We start from the raw sequence: 7,627 nt of genomic DNA, 5'->3' as shown, positions 1-7,627 counted from the left end.
CCTGGCTATTGCGAAAAAGCGCTTGAGAGTAAGGCAACGTCGATTTGTGTACGTACGTAGAGCTTTGGCACGGATGCGTTTCAGATTCCGATTTTCAATACAGTCAAGGAGTAATCGATTATAGAGATCAACCGCAGCATCTACATCTACTTGATCTAGTAGTACACTCCAGTCGATTAGCAATAGTGAGCAACGTAGAGCTACTAGATCAGTTTCGCGAAAATTGCGACGACGCTCAGCTAAAGCTTCTTCATCTAGTGGTGAACTAATGGTGGAAATGGATATTTCTAAAGTGGGATGATAGTTATCCAAAGGAACGACAACACTGGAAGCTTCACTCACAGAACACTCAGGCAAAGTATTCTCATTTTTTTTTCAATTTGTTTATTTGATAAGGCACGTATGCGTTAGCTTAAAGGTGCCATTTTTTCATTGTTTTACATTTTGAATTTAAAAAGTATTCTCATTGACGAAGACAAAGTCAAGAAAATGAGATTGATGGCTGGAAATCGTACTTACTTGATTTAGTGCGTGAAAAGCCATCCCGTCCAGAAGTAAGCGACTGGCAGGATTTGTTGTCGACGGTAATGGGTTAGGGTAAGCGTACCCACGTCCAGAAGAAACCCACATGAGTTCTGGTTAGTGGTAATCGCCAAGAACTATCATCACATCGCTTGCATCTGCATGAGAAGAAGCGCGCTCTATGGAATCTTGATGGTGCTGCGTAATAGAGCAATCAAGTCGTTTTTTTCTGGAAGAATGTAAACAGCTCCAATAAGGTGTTCTTCATCTGCGTAGTAATCTTCGTCCAAATTGCTTCAATTCTTGATGAACTATACACACCAAATTCACGGGAGGCAAGTGTGGAAGAAACAGCGATCAAAACTCCCCCGCTGGATACTGTTACGAGCACCTCGATCTGCACGATAAACCGCGTAAGAATCCCCGAAGAACTGCATCGATGTAATACGATCATCAAGCCAACTTTCCGCCAGAACGTAAATATCGTAGTCGCCGTCAAGAGCAGCCAAGTACAAGTGGACAAATTTCGTCCTTAGCCCTCTGACGTTTTGGTAGTATAGTACCGCAAACCGTCGGCACCACGTGCCAAGCGTCCCGACATATTGCAAGGACGTGATGGAGCCGATGGCATGCTCGAAATCAGAAGGTTTTCAGGAAACGGATCGTCATTTAAAGCAAAATATTCGCCTAAGAAGGAAGCTCGGAAATATGTCATCTTGCACTTCTTAAAAATATATGGTATGCTATATTTTAAGGCATTTTCGTTTTTGACAGTAGGTACACTACACCGGTGTAGCCGGTGCTACACTCATTCAAACTTGGGTGTAGTCAGTCTATTGATTTTTTTTTGCACTACACCAGTGTAACACAAAGAAAACAACGAAAACGCTTTCAGCCCTAGTAAAAATTGTGGTTTTATGATAGTTTTATAGCCACTGACAAAACTTAGATTGCACTTGTAGCGTGGTATAAAACTTCATTTGTTACTTGGGAGATTCACTCAAAAAGCACATCTTTTTCTAAAGACAGTTCGTAGCTATGACAGCTGGTTTTTGAGTTTTTGCAAGCAGAGCCATAGCGTGGAATTTTGGCGCCCTTGGCGAGGTCTTAGTTTTGCGCCCCTTGGTATTTTTTAGCCTTCCTCTTTTAACTAAACTTTCGAAAAATAATTTAATGGGGATTAGAATCATAGCTTTTATCATGTTTTCTGACTTATTTGCAAAGTTCTGTTCTTGAAAACAGGAAGACAAAATATATTGAGGTTGCATATGGTAAACACACTTTGGTCTTCAAAAAACATTTTAGCATCATGCGAAAATCTCTTTTCCACTCCCCTCTGGCTTCTTGAAGTTGAAAAAGGGCTTAAAGCATATTCAATAATATCTTTTGCACAAATTGTAAACGAAATTGAGAGTATTTGAAAAATGATATCGAATTTCATTGCATCAAGAAATATTAACTACTCAAATGTCGCAAAAAGGGAGGATTAAAGACTCGATATTTTAATACAGCGGTTCTCAACCCTTAGAAATCACCCTGTGTTGCATCGATTTTGTATGCTATCAATATGTTATTTTCAGTTTGTTAGAAAACAAGTCTTGAAATTTCAATGCGCACTCGGAAAATATGTTTTTCTTCGCGAACCTCCAGTAACGACTTCACGACCCCCTATGGGTTCCGCGGACCCCAGGTTGAGAATCACTGTTTTAATAAACTGTTAAACAAAAAACAAAGGAATATAGGATGTTCATGCGCTCAACCAGACTTTCGTTCGAGGTCTTACCCCTCGTACAACCGGATGTCAGACCATCGTCGCCGCGCGCTACCAACATAAATAAAAATCTTTCGTCAAGAGACAACCAGACAACACAATGAAATCAATCGTCAGACAAACCAGTCGTAAAAACGTGCCAAAACAAAATGTTAAAGCGAAATAAATATAGTCCACTTTTTCTTTCTTTTGTAGTTGGCCGCGTTTTAATTCATCCCGCTTGCTATCTTTCGCCGAAACATTGGACCTTCGTCGCCGGATATTTTACGAAACCACTATGGAAACGATCCCGAAACGTCGCGATGTACTTTACGAGCACATGGGAATTCCAGTGCAATGGAAAAATGAAAACCTCCTGCTAGCGAGATCCAGGAGCGCTTGCACAAACTTACTGGTCTTTGTGAACAATTCGACAAAGTGCAAAGTCGCTCGAAGAAATAAACCGGTTGGAATTCGAGGAAATGTATTACCATGTGAAAGTGCGCTACATCACGCTACTCGGTGCACATAACCTCCACGGAAGCAGTGAAGGAACTATCGTCGAACCAACAGACGATCTGAAGGAAGCAATCAAGTTGCTTCTCGATTCGCAACGAATTCTGATGACGTCACAGACTGCAGCTTCGAACACCATGTCACAAATGGCTGGCCAAGTTGGTTCCGTAATCCTTCCCGATCGTTCGCTGATGCTCAAGCACCCGGATCCCAACTTCCATTCGAGGTGCGATTGTCTACCATCACATTGCCGATCTTCAAGGGCGACCGAAAACAATGGTCCTCATTGAAGGACCTCTATGAAAGCTGCATACATTCAAAAAACCTCACGGATTCCAATAAGCTGCAGTACCTACTTTCCCACCTAGAAGGAGATGCGAAAAAGTTGGTTTGTACTTTCACTATCACCGACGTGGATTACGTGGATGTTTGGGACAAGTTGAACGAGTTCTACGACAAGAAGAAGTACATTGTGGCTGCACTTGTCAAAGAAATTTTGGAACAACCATCGGTTAATGCGTCATCTACGCAAACTTGTATCCACTTCGTTGGAAGTTGTGCAGCAACTCAAGGCTCTAAGCGAAGAGTACGAGACCCGTGTTATTGGAGAAACTCGACCGTGAAACCCGTTCGTTGTGGGCTCGATGTCGATGAAGCTTCCTAGATTTTGTCAAGTTCCTCGAGCGAAGATGCGATGCCATGGAGACCTGTGCGTCCTTTTACAAGAAGGGAACTGACACCACAATGAAGAAGGAACATGATCGAAGAGTTAATCAATATCCGAAGTTAAGCAGAACAATCTAAAGTCAGTAAATGATCGTCGGGAATTGATCCAGCGAACCAAGCTCTGCTTCAATTGTCTGTAACCTACTCATGTTGTGAGGAACTGTACGTCCGCAGGAGTTTGCAAACAGTGCAAACAAAAGCATCATTCACTGCTCTGCAGAAGTAGTAGCTGCCCTGTCTCCGATTCCGGCCAGATCTGCGAAGAATCAGCAGATGCGAAGAATCAACAGTCAACCAAGGTGGAAGAAGTGAAACAAGCGGATTCCGTAGCAGCATACGTCACGAATCTCAAAACTAGCTGCTCTGAGAACTTTCTTAGTTTGTTACCAACGGCTGTAATTAAGGTATTGGGTAAAAACAACATCTACCACGAAGTATGTGCATTGATCGACTTTGCTTGCATGAGCTCGCTGATCAGCGTCAAACGTCTTGGCCTGGAAAGGCGCAATGCTAACACTCTTGTGAGCGGTATCACCAACGGGAAACCCAGCAAGACAACTGGAGCAGTCACGCTGCAAATATCATCGCGATTCGACGATCCTATCGCTATTGTGGTGGAGGCCTTAATTTTGAATCATCTGGTTCCGGATCAACTGAGTCAACAGTTTGACGTCCATACTAGTGCTTTGACCGAGGCACCTCTTGCTGATCCAAACTACAACAAGTGCGGTAAGATCGATCTTCTGTTGGACATAGAAGCTCTTTTTTCGAGGTATACCAATAGTACAGTATTCCGTCTTTGGCTACTGGGTTGAAAGTCATTTCAACACATCGGATACCAACAGACGTCGTGCGGTACTCGGCTTAACAACACCAATCAACCTGGACCAAACACTCCCGAAATTCTGGGAAGTGGTGGAAATATCTAAAACCAAGCAGCTCACCCCAGACGAGCTTCGTGCTGTTGAGCAACACTACCAAGAGTTTATGGCTGAGTATGTAACTCTCGGTCACATGGAGTACTACCTTCCGAATCACGCTATCTGGAAGATGGACAGTACGACGACGAAACTTCGTGTCGTGTTCGACGCTTCGAGCAAGAGTATTTCCGGAGTGTCATTGAATGCTCGTCTGCTAGTGGGACAAATGTGAACGAGCCGCTCTTCAACGTACTCTCCCGCTGGCGTACGTACAAGATTGCATTTTGTGCCGACATAGAAAAGATGTATCGGTAAGTGCTTGTTAGCAAGGAAGATTACGATTTCCGAGTGGCGTGACGCGACAATCTGGAACAACCTCTAGAACATTATCGTTTGCTGACCGTTACCTACGGTACGGTGAGCGCAGCGTACCAAGCCATGGCGGCCTTGCAACAGGTTGCTCAAGACAACAAAGAATCACACCCACTGACAGCTGAGCAGAATCTGAAAAATTTCTATGCAGATGATTTGCTCTCCGGAGCGGATTCCATCGACGAAGCAAAACTTCCCAGTGCACTGAAGTTCTGGCAAGCTGTGGTTTCGTACTACGAAAGTGGTGCTCTAACGTACCGCAACTTTTTATTCCGTTATAGCTATTTCGTTAAAGCTAGCACAAGAGGGTGATTCCGTCAAGGCTTTAGGGATCAAATGGATTCCTCAATAAGACACATTCAGCTTCAAAATCACCTTTGACATCGTCAGCGCGAATACTAAGCGTCAGCTGCTGTCCGATTCGTCGAAGTTTTTCGATCCATTCGGCTAGATCGCGCCGGTTACCATGCGAATGAATATATTGTTCCAACATCTATGGCTCTATGATATGAGTTGGGACGACCCACTTCCTGCCTACATTTTGGAGGAGGTGATTACTTTGAATGAAACGCTGCACCACATTGAAAGGATTGTAATCAATAGATGGATTCCACACTCTGTAGGAAAGCTGCAACTTCATGGGTTTGCAGACGCGTCGAAAGCTGCGTATGTTGCTGTCGTCTACGCACGCTCGGTTGACAAAAATGGAAGGATTGAAAAGAATCTAGTTGCGGCCAAGACTCCTATTCTTCAGGTTTCACTGCCACACTTAGAACTGATGGTAGCCGAACTACTTGTCGACTTGATGATGAAGGTGATGGAGTCGTTTTCACATCTAGAGGTGGAGTTGTTTGCTTGGAGCGATTCGGATGTCTTTCGTTGCTATCGAGAAAGTGGAAGACATTCGTGGCCAATCGCACTTCTAAGATCTTGGAACACCATCCGAGAAATCGCTGGCACCATGTGTCATCAAGAGATAACACTGCTGACTGCGCCTCACGAGCTAGCACACCTTGAGAACTATTGATACATCCATTGTGGTGGAGGGGCACCGGCTGGCTGCCTGAAATGAAAGACAAGTGGTCAGTATGTTCAGTACGTTCGATTGATGAGGAGGACCTACTAGAAAATCGGACGACGACAACCTGTCTGTTAGTCAGTGCTACACCACCTCCCAGGGGAGACCATGCAACACTGACATTCCTGCTCAATCGTTATTCAGATTTGGCGCAAATTCGGCGCATTTTGTGCTGGATTGACCGACAGCGACACAACGGCTTGGAAATAAGTAGTCTGATGAAGAACATCCCCCTTCCGTGCAATAGTAAGCTAAAAACATCATTTCCTTACATCGACGCTGATGGCACTCTGCGACTTGGTTGGTCGACTCCAAAATTCCAGCCGACCGTACGACGTCCGCTATCGAGTGATTTTACCCAAGGAACACCGATGTACCAACCTGCTACGCAAGTGAAGTTTTGTGTACGATGAAAAACGATTCCGTTTAAAATTATTTATCTTCAAAAATAATATCCCGATTTATTCTACTTTTGGAAAAGGTAAAAAAACAATTTTTTTCAAAGATTTACTTTGTCAATTGATTGCAGTTCTTCAAACGGGTTTGAATAGGAGAAACCGGGGCTATTCGGACCTACCTAAGCAAATCGCCCTTTTAGGTGGATAGATGTGAAAGAATTTATCGGTCAAAGAGACGGCGCCGGTGGTTGAGTGATAAGCGTGACTGCCACTCATTCCAGTTGGCCTGAGTTCAATTCCAGCCAAGGTCGTTGAGATTTTTCTGGGGTGAAAAAATCTGTGGTCACGTCTTCCTTCGGAGGGGAAGTAAAGCCGTTGGTCCCCGGTCCATGAGTTGATGGATCGATGTCTAGTCCAGATAGTGGAGTCTCATCTCTCTGACGTCGATAAAGAAGAAGTAGAATCCAAGTTCTATACTTACTAACAAATATCCTCCTCACGTGATACTTGTGGAGTGCGCAGTAGTATATACGGCCTCTAGTAAAAGCAAGTATCGGACTAACATTCCTTCTGCGATCTACGCTCGGGCCTGGCCGGCGCCTTTATTGATCAATAACTTTAGGATTACCAGGAGTTGCACATTGAAAGATGTTTCACTACTCCCAAGCATAATTATCTACTGATTCCCTGTGCAACTTCAGCTAGTCTAGATCGATAACGAAGAAGCAGCAGGGATGGTCGCACAAGCTCAAAGATGTGAAAGAATTTATCAGTCAAATGTCTTATTTGTTAATTTTAAACCTGAGCTACATTTTGGTGCCATAAAAGTTCATTAGCACTACTCCATGGCAGCGCTGTGCGACGATTTGACTCTTTGTTTTTCCATCCTTTTACAATGTAGGGGTAATTCGGACCTCCCTTTGGGATAATTCAGACCGTCATTTTTTAATAATAGAATTATCGTTACTTATGAAATATTTATTGGAGAAACAAAGCTGTCGAGTTTAGCGAATCATGTATTTTCTTTACTGTGGCATGTACAATAATCGCGTGTGTAACCGCAAGCCGCTGAACGGTTGTTGATGGAGTAGGGAGTCCGAATAGAATAGTACGCTCATTTCGCATAAAAGTGGTGAGCGTCTTGAAGATATCTGTGTTTACACCCAAAAATGGTTGTAAACGCCCAATATCTGTGTTTACAACAAATTATATAAAATAGAAGCCTCAAGCTTTCCAAAGCTCTTATCTGTTATTTTTTTACTTTTATTTGTTGCTTTAATCACGGTTTTACCATTATAATGATTTTTGTTTTGAGGATGACGAAAAAATTAAACACGTTGTATAT

Source organism: Topomyia yanbarensis, chromosome 3 (genome assembly GCF_030247195.1).
Source record: "Topomyia yanbarensis strain Yona2022 chromosome 3, ASM3024719v1, whole genome shotgun sequence".
Taxonomy (NCBI): domain Eukaryota; kingdom Metazoa; phylum Arthropoda; class Insecta; order Diptera; family Culicidae; genus Topomyia; species Topomyia yanbarensis.
Note: the sequence above shows the minus strand (reverse complement) of the source record.